Below are 13,265 nucleotides of genomic sequence, written 5' to 3' on the forward strand. Positions count from 1 at the left end.
ACATGCTTGCCCTGAAATGGACGAGGGAGGTGTTGGATGGTTTCCCGAGAGTGAGAACATACAGCCACTTGCTTTTTGCCAAAACAATATTCCATAGCACAAGGAATGACATGGCCTGCTAAGCCAAGCCACTCCCAAGCTCAGGCCAGATGACTTCATGTGGCCGTGACAACTGGCTTTGTCACAATACATAGCTCTTTAGCAAGGGGCCTGCCAGTTTCCACGTGTCCTCTGGTTTGTGGGCTGGGGATGGAAACAAGAAACAGCAGGCTGTCCTGGAGGAATGTGAGCCCAAATTTCAGGAGCCTGGGGGACTTAAACTTGTTTTTCCTTAGTTATTCCTTGCACTATTTGACATCCTTGGAGAAGAGCAAGTCATCTTAATCTTGTGACTGTTCCACTTTCAAAATCCCCTGTGAAGCTTGAAACAACTGTGGTGGCAGAGAGCTGCTAGGAAGCAGAAGACAGGTCCAGAAGTGGCTCTCAGTGTGGCCTGGTGCTGGCACTGCTTGGTGCCTTTGGGTCTTTCCAAAATCAAATGCTTCTGGCAACATGGTATCGAGGTGTCCAGGACACCATGAAAGTCACTTGTCCTACCAAGGACCAGGAAAACCTCCACTTGAATGAGAAAGGACAAGAGATATGGACACCAAGATGGTGCAGATGTGGAAACATTCTCGGAAGTACTTTCCCAGAAAAGCCTTCATTATAGAAATAAGACGGTTGTGATGCTTGGTTTTCAAGACGTGTCAGTGTCAGCCTTTCTAGAAAGAGGGTAAAGAGGAGACATGGTCAAGATCCCTCTGTCGACAAGGAAAAGACCAGGTTAAGCAACCAGGACAAGGGCAGGATCCACCTTCCCCAGCTCTGCACAAATCTCAGTAACCAGGGGTGGGTCAGATGGTGAATACACCCCCTGCACTCTCCCAAATCACGACAACTGCTGTGAACCATGTGCACTTGTGTTTGTGTTGAGCCCGATACACTGTGAGATGTCTGAGGAAGGGCCATGACCTTGTTTGTTCTTCCCTAAGTCAACCTCCCTGTCCATTTTGCGGTCTATGGACTATAAAATCTGTATACACACATACACACACACACACTATCCAAACAATCCCCCAGCACTGCCCTGGCCCCTGACTGAATCCTCACTTGGCTCCACCTTGTTGAGGGCTGGGAGAATGATGAGGGCAGATCTGAGGAGGTGACTCTGCCCTCCTCCTGGTTACAGGATGGCAGGTCTCTATTTGTTCAATGGAGGGAGCCTAGCTCTGTCCCAGTAGTTCCTTTTCCCTTCAATATTACCCTGATTCTAGAAAACTCTAAGGCTGACATTGCCACCTCTTGAAAACCATTCCTCACCACTATCTGACTTCCATAATCAAGCTTTTCTCCAGCATGGGAACAATCTGCTTTATGTTTAGAGTTAGGGCAATCATACAATTTAAAATCCTCCCACAGCGATGCTGGCTTGGTGCCAATATTGGTTGATTGTCTTTTCTCATTCAAGTGGAGATTTTCCTGGTTCTTTTTTGGTGGGGAGTGATTTTTCAAACCTATCCAGACATTTGGGGTATCAAGTTTTGAGATTCTCATTCCTGTTTAATCGTGTGTTTGTATGTGTGTGTGTGTGTGTGTGTGTGTGTGTGTGTGTGTTTTGCAGGCAGTCAGTTGGGGTGGAACGTGCAGGTCCACATGGGAGTAGATATCATTGCCCTGCCGATTCCAGGGGTGGGTGGGGGTAAAGGGAGCATATTACACAATAAAGAATTAGAGCATCCTTTGTGCCTGGTTCCTGGAGGGAGATTCTAAATATTTGGAAATTCTTAAGCAAGAGGGGTGTCTTTGTTTTTCATGAGCTCCTTGGATCATGCCCTGGATCATCCTAAAAGATGAGATGGCTCAGGTTGCCTGTATATTAGAGCAACTGTGTGATGAGAGGGGTGAGGCTTTGACCTAGCTGGACCTCTGGGGAGGGAAGCGGAGGATGGAGACTCAGTTGAACCTTGTAGCCAATGGTCTAATCAACCTTGCCTATGTAATGAAATCCCAATAGAAACTCTGGACACTGAGGCTGGGTGGAGTCTCCTGGTTGGTGAATGCATTGATGAGCAAGAGAGCAGGGAACTGAGTGCTTCAGAAGTCACCCTACATGCCTCTTCATTTGGTTGTCCTGATTTTTATCTTATATAATAAAACTGAAGTGGTAAGTCTGGTGCTTTCTTGAGATCTGTCTTTCTAGTGTATTATCAAACCAGAGAGGGTTGTGGGACTTCCTAAATTTGTTGCCAATTGGTCGTAAGTGTGAATGACCTAGGGATCCCTGAAGTTCAGCTGGCATCTTAAGTGACAATAGTCTTGTTGGGGACTACACCCTTTGATGTGTGGGATCTGCTGGTATCCAAACAGAGGTAAAGTGAAGTGCTGGGTTGCGGCACCTTGCGCCATCTTGTTTGGCCTCGTTGCTGTTCCATGATGAGTGAGTTCAGTTCCCTGCTGGCTCCATCCCTGCAAAAGCAGAACACCAACTCATGACCACCCCTTCCTGGTTTGTTGACATCATGAATGTGTGGAAAGTACACTTCCTGTTTAGCCCTGCTAGCACCTAGGGGTCAGGGATATGGATGGTTTTCTTTCAGTGTACCGGGAGGGTAGGTATTTTCATAAGGGTTTTCTGGTCATTGTGTAGGGGGGCAGACTTCCCATCTGCACCTTTGGCAGTTCCAGGTCTCTGGCTTCTCTAGTGCCCATGGGGAGTGTAAGAGATTGAGGGAACCCAGGGAACTCTCCCCGGCCTGCTCCTCAGGGGGGGCTACCTCATCTTGACTGGAACCAGATGTTTGATTGGACAATATATCAGCCAAACATGGGAGACATGTTGGACAGTAAACGAGGGCGCTGGCTGTCAGGGTGCCTGGGCAACTGGCACAGAACAGAATGTGTGGCCTGTCATCCTTGTTTCCTGGCAACTCTCAAATAGGAGTCACTTTGTCACTTTCACTCAGCTCCCACCCACAATTTCAGGGCCCATCTCCATCTGATGGTGTTCACAGCCTGTTCCTGCCTGTGGTCACTGCTGTGGAATTGCCATTTCGCAGTACCCTTCTCCCCTCTGACTGTAGACCCAAGAAGGGCAAGAGGCTTAACACTGGGAGTAAGGACAGATGCTGCCCCAGACGAGCTTTTTTTAATCCACTTTGAGGGGTGGTTAATGGACCTTCTCAGAGGATCCTGGCATCAGTTTGCACATCAATGTCTCCAATATCCTCTGTCCCTGGTGCTCACTTTTAGAAGCAAATGATGCTTCTAGCCCAGGTCTTTCATCTTTTCTGGGCTGGGGACTTTCCCTGTGGTCACTCGGTGCTTACTGGGGGCCTGTTCTTTTCTTCAGAGTCTCCACATTAGATGCTCTAAGGATGTCCCAGGATGAGTCCTGCCTGCCACAGAACATTTACCTACCAGACTCTCCAAATCTGTTGGATTCCACCAGTGTGCTTTACCATACGGTGATGATTTATATTTCCTCTGGAATAAATACCATTGAGAAGGGCTTCCTGCCCTTCCCAGGTAGAGCCTTGTCTCATATGTAGTGAGAGACCCTCCACAGATGTAGTAGGGACAAGGAAAACCACACTTGAGGGCAACTGGGATCACCCCCCAACTTCCTTAATTTAGCTGATATTCATTAGCCACACTGGAAGTCACGATTGGTATGTTTGGGGAAAGAACAAGACTTCATATGGTTCTCTAAGGTTGAGAGCCTTCTGGATGGAGGTTTAGAGCAGTAAACTTAAATATGGACAGATGGGAACCGTGAGTACATTGGCTGGAAGAACCTTTGGGGCAGGATAGCTGGATGGCTTACTGCTGTAGTTTGCGTCTGAAATGTCCTTCAGAGGACGTATTGAAGACTTGATCCCCCGCCCGTGGCACTATTGGGAGATGGTGGAACCTTTAAGTGGGGAGGCTGAGGGCCATGAAGGGGACACTGGGATCTCAGTCCTGCCATGGCTCTCTCTCTTTTTTTCCCTGGACACCATGAAGTGAGCAGCTTCCTCCACCATGTGCTCCCTGACATGATGTCCTGCTTTGCCATAGGTCCAAAAAGGGTGAATCCAAGCCACCATGAACCGAAACTTCCATGAGTTAAAACAAACATGTTCTCTTTATAAGTTGATTCATCATATTTATCAGGTGTTTGTTACAGTAACAGAAAGCTCACTAATACATGTTAATTATTTCCTAAAATTGTTTTTATAGAAAACAGATAATCAAAAAAGATATTGTGTCATTTGTAAGAGGCAATTTATAGCTAATTTTGGTCTCAGGAACATAGTGTGATGTCATGATTAATTTCTTGGATTCTGGAGTCAGAATGCCTGGGTTTTAATCTCAGCTCCACCATTTAACCTTGTGTGGGTTCAGATTCCTCATTCTAGAAAGTAACCCCCTCCTATTCAATTATGCTGTGAACACTTAGCATATGCAGTGCTTAGAATAAGGCCTGTATGAGATACTGGATGCCTGTATGTTAGCTCTCATTGTTTATTTGAATGAAAATGTATAATATTTATCAATTTATTAGCATTTATCAAATTTACAAATTGTATAAAGAGTACTTACTTTAATTATTTTTTAATATTTATTTTTTAGTTGTAGATGGACATAATACCTTTATTTTATTTATTTATTTTTATGTGGTGCTGAGGATCGAACCTAGGGCCTAGCATGTGCTAGGTGAGTCCTCTACCACTGAGCCACAACCCCAGGCCCTAAAGAGTACTTTTAATCTGAAAAAGAAGAAACCAATAGCAATTGAAAGCCTAAAGAACTATGGCCAAAGTCAACTCAGAGACGCTGACAGGCAGTATCCTCTTAGCCTGGGGACCGAGTTCATGAACACAGAGATGCTGCCTTTCCAGGGTGACAGTCTGTGTTCCCTACTGAGAGCAGGGATGTAAATCAGCACAAAATCTTTGAAGAGCATTTTGGCAATGTTCTTCAGTTGTTTTTAAAAAAGCTAACATTCTTTGGCTTGACAATTTTACTTCCAGGAATGCATTCAAAGAAAATAATCACAGATGCAAGCCATATTAATTTACAAGGATGATCCCAGAGACATTACATATGCTCTGTTTTGAATGTGTTCCCTGAAGTTTATATGCTGGAAACTTAATCTCCAAATTCATATTGTAATGTCATTTGAAGATGTGACCTTTGGGAGACAATTATGATTCGATGAAGTTATGAGGATGGGGCTCCCGTGATGGAATTTGTGGCTTTATAAGAAGAGGGAGAGACCCAAGATAGCACTGTTGCTGTCTCACACATGATGCCCTCCACCACGTGGTACTGCAGCAAGAAGGCCCTCCCCTGAGCAGTGTTCCTGGAGTACCCCTCTTCAGAACCTCGAGCTAAATACACCTCTATCGTTAAAATTACCCAGTCTGTGTTTCAGGTACAACATTGGAAAATGGACTAAGACAAATTATAATAGCCAGAAATAAGAAATAATGAAAATATCTGACAATAAGAAATTATTTTTGGTGATACAAATTAAGTTCTGTACTTATACAGGTGATTAGGCAGCCATTACAAGTAAGGTCAAGCCGGGTGTGGTGGCTCATGCCTCTAATCCCAGCTGCTCTAGAGGCTGAGGCAGGAGGATCTTGAGTTCAAAGCCAGCCTCGGCAAGAGCAAGGTGCTAAGCAGTGAGACCCTGTCTCTACATAAAATAAAAAACAGGGCTGGGGCTGGGGCTCAGTGGTTGAGCACCCCTGAGTTCAAACCCCTGTATCCCGCCCCCCCCCAAAAAAAAAGTAAGGTTAAAAAATGAAAAAATAAATAAAAAAGTGATGTTGAAGATTATTTAATGAAAAATTGCTAAGGATATAATTTTAAGTGCAAAATATTTCCAAAACTCTATCGTATGGTCTTCACGAGAATCTCCCCTTTGCCCACCTGCTTTTCCCATTCTTTCCTTACCAGGTTGTCATACCCTCTCTGAAGTCATTCCATTACAACCGTGGAAGAAGCAGTGGTCCATGGTCCCCACGCCATCCTTCTGAGTGGCTGTTCATGACGGTGGTGTGATAGCAACCGTGCTCGGACGGCCTTAATGGGGATGGGAGGTTCTGCTTAGTTGTGCATTCTTTGATGCTCTAGAAGGTGGAATGCTAATTATGTCTCTCTGCCTCTTAGGGTATTGAAGAAATGAAGCTCTCTTTGTCCTTGCAGATAAAGCAACTTGTTTTTTGAGTAGATGATGAATAAGACTCTGGGTGTAACCGGCTGTTTATATCCACTTATGCAAAAAAAAAAAAAAAAAGGAGGGAGAAAAAGGTTTGGGGCAAGAAGCAGTTTATTTTGGCCAAACAAAAGCCAACATTACCCGGGCATGAAAAGAGAGGAATTGATGAGTGGATAAAGAAACTGTGGTGTATATATACACAATGGAATATTACTCAGCATTAAAGGACAATAAAATCATGGCATTTGCAGGTAAATGGTTGAAGTTGGAGAATATAACGCTAAGTGAAGTTAGCCAATCCCAAAAAACCAAATGCTGAGTGTTTTCTCTGATATAAGGAGGCTGATTCATAATGGGGATTGGTGGGGAGCATGGGAGATTAGATGAACTCTAGATAGGGCAAAGGGGAGGGAGGGGAAGACAGGGCGCATGGGGGTAGGAAAGGCAGTGGAATGAGATGGACATCATTACCCTAAGTACATGTTTGAAGACACGTATGGTGTGACTCTACATCATGTACAACCAGAGACATGAAAAATTGTGCTATATATGTGTACTATGAATTGAAATGCATTCTGCTGTCATATATAACAAATAAGAATGAATTAAAAAATTAAAAAAAATTTAAAAAGGGGAGGGAGATCTCTCCTTTGTTGGAAGATTTAAGGAAGTTGTGGTCTTGTGGTACAACGTAACAAGAGTTCTGAATCTTGTTTAAAAAGTTACTGTGTCCCAAATGCAACACTTAAGAGCAGAGAGATCACATAGAGAGAAAACCAGATGTCTTGGAGCTTTAATCTTGTGGGAGCAGAGGATCCCTCCAACTCCACATGCCTTTGTGGAATTGCACGGATTGCCTTCAGTTTTAGGGTGTCTTTGTCAAATAAAGGTAAGCACATTTACCAAAGTACTGAGGAGAGGGGAACATGTTCTTCCAGACTGTTCCATAAGCACAGCCTATAAGCTGTCTTTATTTCCATGCTATTTTTGGCTTCCCATAATTATTTAAAATAAGCTTCTGCAGCCTGAACGTCCATTCAAATATAAGCAGTTTATATTTCAGGTGGATGAACACAGTTTAGCACGAGAGGAAATTACAACAGAAAGACAGCATCCTCTGGCACTGGAGGATGACATAAGGGCCAACTTCACCTTACTCCTTCAGCGGGAGAGCCCGCTCACCTGTCTACTTCATTAGTTGTAAATACTCAAGTTTTAGTCCCTTTAGGTCCTGGAGCTTCACACTGCCATTTCTCTAACATAAAATTCAATGTGCACCATGGATGAGAAGGCAGCAGAGAACAAGCACATGCATCCACGGTCCAGCCAGTCCTACCATTTTGGCTGAGGAGACTGTCAGATCCTACAGGAAGCTCCTGGTGTTCACACTAGGCTTGGAGTCCTCCAGATTGCTCAAGAGTCTGGTTTTGAGTCTGCCTACCAGCCTTGGCCCATCCCTGAGCGTCAACTGCAACACAGGGTGAAAATACAGTGGATGGTTTTCCAGAAGAACTATTTTCTGATTAGATCTATGAGTTAGATCTCACTTTTGGACCTTAAAAAAATTCTAGTGTTTCTTGATTTAAATGAAGTTTTTATTATTTATTTATTTCTGTATTCTTTGTGTGTGTGTGTGTGTGCGTGCATTGCACCAGGGATCAAACCCAAGGGCCCCACACATGCGGAGCACATGCTCACCAGCCCCTTGTTGGCTGCTCTTTGTCAGAACAAGGAAGCACTCTGTTCCAAATTTGCTGAGAGCTTTTTCAAATCATGAAAGGATGTTGATTATTACCAGAGGATTTTTGTATAATTTTTAAGATACATGTATAATTACTTCCTTTTAAGCTGTTAATGTGGTGAGCTGCATTAATTGATGTAATAACATCAAATCAACCCTGAATTCCTAGAGCAAACCCAACTAGATCATGGTATTATTTATACATACTTGCTTTGTTTTTACTGATGTTTTGTTTAGGTATTTGCATTAATTTTTATGAGTTTGATTTGAAATTTTACTTTCACATATGTTCATGTTATGTTTTGATACTAATAGTACTTGACATAGTAATATATTATCGAACATTTATTTTTCTAAGTTCTTTTTCAATTCCTTTAATCTTGCAAATCTGTGATGTAGGTTGGTCCTAAGTACATATTTTACCCATAAGAAAAACTGAAGTTATGCAATTTGCCTGTATTCACTTATAAATAGAGATAAGATTTAAACTTCATTTAACTCCAGATTCCTTATTCTTTTTTTTCTCCCTCTTTATTAAGGTGTGTATATTTAAAGTATACACCTCAATGTATTGATATATGTATATATTGGGAAATGGTAAGCACTGTTAAGCTGATTTAGACTCACATCACCTCATATATGTACCATTTCCCTTTCTCCCTTCTTTGTTCCCCTTCTTTCTTCTTGTGGTGAGAACACTTAAAATCTCCCCTTTCAGCAAATTTCCAGTATACAATGCAGCATTGTTACCTGTATTTGCTGTGCTTTCCAATAGGGCTCTAGAACTGAAACTTGGTACCCTTTGATCAACACCTCCCCATTGTCTTTAACTCCCAGGCCTTGGTAACCACCATTCGACTCTATTTCTTCGAATTTGACTGGTTTAAACTCTACATACAAGTGCACTCATACAGAATTTTCCTTTCTGTGACTGGCTTATTTCACTTAGCACAATGTCTTCCCCATGCATTCATGGCATGATTTACCACTTTCTAAAAAAGACTGCATATTATTCCATTTTGTGTATGTGTGTGTGTGTGTGTATCTACACATAAAAATACATGCCACATTTTCTTTATACATTCATTAGTTGATGGACATTTAGATGGTTTCTATGTCTTGGCTATGATGAATAATGCTACAATAAACATAAGTGCATAGTTATGTACATACATGAATATACACAGTGAATCTCACCATCATGTACATCCACAGACACTATTTTTTTTTTTAAAAAAACTACATATAAATAGCAGAAAGAACAATAGAGTACAGGGAAGATAACCAGGGAAGGGAATGGGTAAGTACTGGGGACTGAATTAGAACAAATTATATTCCATGCTTTTATAATTATGTAAAAATGAACCCTACTGTCATGTGTCACTAAAAAGAACCAATAAAAAAAGAGTACATAGTAAACACAGGGGATATCTTTTTGAGATCCAGGTTTCATTTTCTCTCTCTTGTTTTTTGGGGGGGTATGTGTGTGTGGGAGGGGGTGTGCTGGGGACTGAACTCAGGGGCACTCAATCACTGAGCCATATCCCCAGTCCTATTTTGTATTTTATTTAGAGACAGGGTCTCATTGAGTTTCTTAACACCTTGCTTTTGCTGAGGCTGGCTTTGAACTCGCGATCCTCCTGCCTCAGCCCCCTGAGTCACTGGGATTACAGGTGTGTGCCACTGTGCCTGGCAAGGTTTCATTTTCTTTGGATATATAATCATAAGAGGGATTATTGAATTATGTGGTAGTTCTACATTGAATGTTTTGAGAAACCCACATACTGTTTTCCAAAGTGGCTGTATTAATTTACAGTACCACCAACAGAGTACAAGAGTTCCTTTTTCTCCAATTCCTCACCACATATTTACAGTCAACTGATCTTTAACAGTGTACTAAAAATGCGCAATGAAAAGAAAGTCTGTAGGAAAATCAAATATCTACATGCAGAAGAATGTAACTTGAACCCTCGCTTCATGCCATATACAAAAATCAGCTCAAAATGAATCAAACAGTTTAGGATAAGACCTACAACTGTAAAGCTAAGAGAAGAAAACATATGAAAAAATCTTTTTGCTGTTAGTTTTGGCAATAACATTTTTGGTCATCACATCAAAAACACAGATAATTGAATCGAGTGGAATTGCATCGATCTAAAAAGCTCTGCAAAGTGAGAACATGATTATATACATTAAAAAACTAAATGCTCTATCAAAAATTGTCAGAACTTATAAATGAATTCAGTAGAGTTGCAGGACACAAAATCAACATACAAAAAATTTTATCACCAATAGTGAACTTGCTGGAAAACAAATTTAGAAAGCAATTCCATTTGTGATAGCTATAAAAATTAAGGTATTTAGGAATAAAATTGATCAAGGAAGTGAAAAACCTCTACAATGAAAATTACAAAACACAGATGAAAGAAATTAGCACAAATAATGGAAAGATAGACCATGTTAATGAATTGGAAGAAGCAATATTGTTAAAATGAGAATATTACCAAAATGGTTTATAGATTTAATGCAATTACCATCAAAATACCAATGATGTCTTCACAGAAATATTAATAAACTTAAAATTCATATGCAACCAACATAAAACCCCTCCAGAGTAAACACAGTGATCCTGAAAAAACAAAACAAAACACCACCACCACCAACAACAAAAAAAGCCATTGTTGAAGGCATCACAATAGCTGACTTCAAGATATACTACAAAGTTATGGTAATCAAAACATCATTATATGGGCATAAAAACAGACACACAGACCACAGGAACAGAATAGAAAACTTGGAAATTAATACATATTTCTATGGCTAACTTATTTTTGACAAAGTTATCAGGAACATACAGTGGAGAAAAGACAGCTTCTTCAATAAATGGTTCTGGCAAAATTGAACATTTACAGAAGAATAAAACTAGATTCCTTCTCACTGTACACAAAAATCAACTCAGAATGGATCAAAGGCCTAAATGTTAAACCCAAAACTATGAAATTACTATAGGAGAACACAGGGGAAGTATGTCAAGACATTGGTATAGAAAATATTTTAGATAGAATCACAAAGGTACAGAAAACAAAAGTTAAAACAGGAAAATAGAATTATATCAAACTAAGAAGAAGCTTTTATACAGCAAAGGAAATAGTCAACTGAATTAAGAGATAATGTATAGAATGGGAGAAAATATTTTCAAACTCTTCAGCTGACAAGGGATTGAAATCCAGAATATATAAGGAACTCAAAAAGTGGATCCCCCCAAGCAAAGGATTCAATTAAAAATACACTTAAGAACTAAATAGACATTTCTCAAATGAAGACATAGAAATGTTCAACAAGTATATATAAAAATTTTAATTTAATTAATTATCAGAAAAGTGCAAATCAAAACTAAATGAGGTAATTACCTTGATCCAGTTGAATGAGTATTATTAGAAAGACAACAAATAGCAAATGCTGGCTAGGATGTAGAGAAAGGGAATCCTTGGACACTGTTGGTGGGAATGTAAATCAGTATAGCCACTGCAGAAAGCTGTAGGGAGAGTCCTTGAAACACTAACGATGGAACTGCCCAAGATCTAGCAAAGATGAACTCCTTATATCAAAAAGAAACATGCCCGCTCCCATCTTCTGCAGCACTACTCACAATAGCTAAAAGGTGGAATCAACCCAGGTGCCCTTTGGTGGATGAATGGAGAAAGAACGAAGTCTATTCGATGATGGAATGCTTTTCGGCCACACAAAAGAATAAAATCCTGTGATTTGCTGCAAAATGGATGGGACTGGAGGTCATTATGTGAAATGAAATAAGCCAGGCACAGAAGCACAAATCCTGTATGTTCTCACTCATTTTTGGAAACTAATAATCGTGTGTTGGAACAGAGTGGAATAGTGGCCACTAGAAACTAGGAAGAGTAGAGGGAGGGGAACAAGAGGTTCAATAAGGGGCACTGAAACACAGTGGAGAAATCACTCTGCTTCTCTAACACAGAAGGCCAACTCTGGGTTAAACAGATTGTGATAGGTTTCAAAATGAATAGAAGAGTAGGAAATTCCCAACACACAACAAAGATTAATGGTCCAAGAGATAGAAATATTATTACTCCTGTTTCCTTATTATGCACTGTATACATGTATTGCAATACATGATGTGCCCCATAAAGATGTGCAAACATTATGCCTCAGTTTAAAACCTATTCTGCAAAGCAAAAGAAAAATAGAGTTAAAAGGCAGCCTGCCTTTTAACTTTTTCAATTATATCCAGAATATATAAGGAACTCATACAAGTCAGTAGCAGATCCAGACTCCTCATCCTTAACCATACAATGTTCTATTGTTCTCACTCTTATTCTATATTCTCCCTCTGCTTTTGACCCACCTGTGCTATATTAAACCCAAAAATAGATTGGGAGATATTCCCTCATTTTCTATGATCTAGATTAATTTGTACAAAAAGGTAATTATCTCTTCATTGAATGGGATATTGATTCATTATCTTTTTTTGTCAAATATTTAGAAAATTAAATATATTTTAACTAGTGCATTAAAACATAAAATTGTGCATGTTAATGGGGTAGCACGATGTTTAAAAACATGTATACATTGTATAATGTTGAAATGAGGTTAATCTCTCTAAACATTTGTTGTTTATGGTAAACTTTTCAAAATCCTTTCTTCGAGGTTTTCAAAATGTACAGTACATCACCGTTACCTATAATAACCCCACTGTGCAACAGTACACCGGAGATTCTTGCTTCTAACTGTAACTTAGTCCCCATTAAGGAACGCTCCCCATCCCTCCGTCCTGCTACTCTCCCAGCCTCTGGGGGGAAGAGTCAGAGGGGGAGAGGTTGATTCAAGTCTTCAGTGAGCATTGGGTTCCTAAGGTGTTCCAGTCCCCTCCCTTCCCCTCCCCCACCCTCCCTGTTACATCTTTAATTTTCAGCCTTTTCTTCTTTACTAACCTAAATGTTTAGGGCCATGAATTTCCATGGAGCTTCTGCCTTAGCTGTATCCTGAAGGTTTTATCATTGTTCATTAGAATATTTTGAATTTCTATTTTGATATTTTTGGCCACAAATTATTTAGAGGTATTCCTTAGTTTCAAACATATCATGGTTTTAATTATCTGTGTCATTGATTTTTATTAATAACATTATAAAATGTATTTTTTTATAGTGCCAGTTCCTTTAGCTGTCTTGAAACTTGCTTCAAATCTCTGTCTTTACTGATCCTTTGAATTCTTGGGTTCTCAGTTTCTGGGAGTGTTGT

Source organism: Marmota flaviventris, chromosome 6, assembly GCF_047511675.1.
Source record: "Marmota flaviventris isolate mMarFla1 chromosome 6, mMarFla1.hap1, whole genome shotgun sequence".
Taxonomy (NCBI): Eukaryota; Metazoa; Chordata; class Mammalia; order Rodentia; family Sciuridae; genus Marmota; species Marmota flaviventris.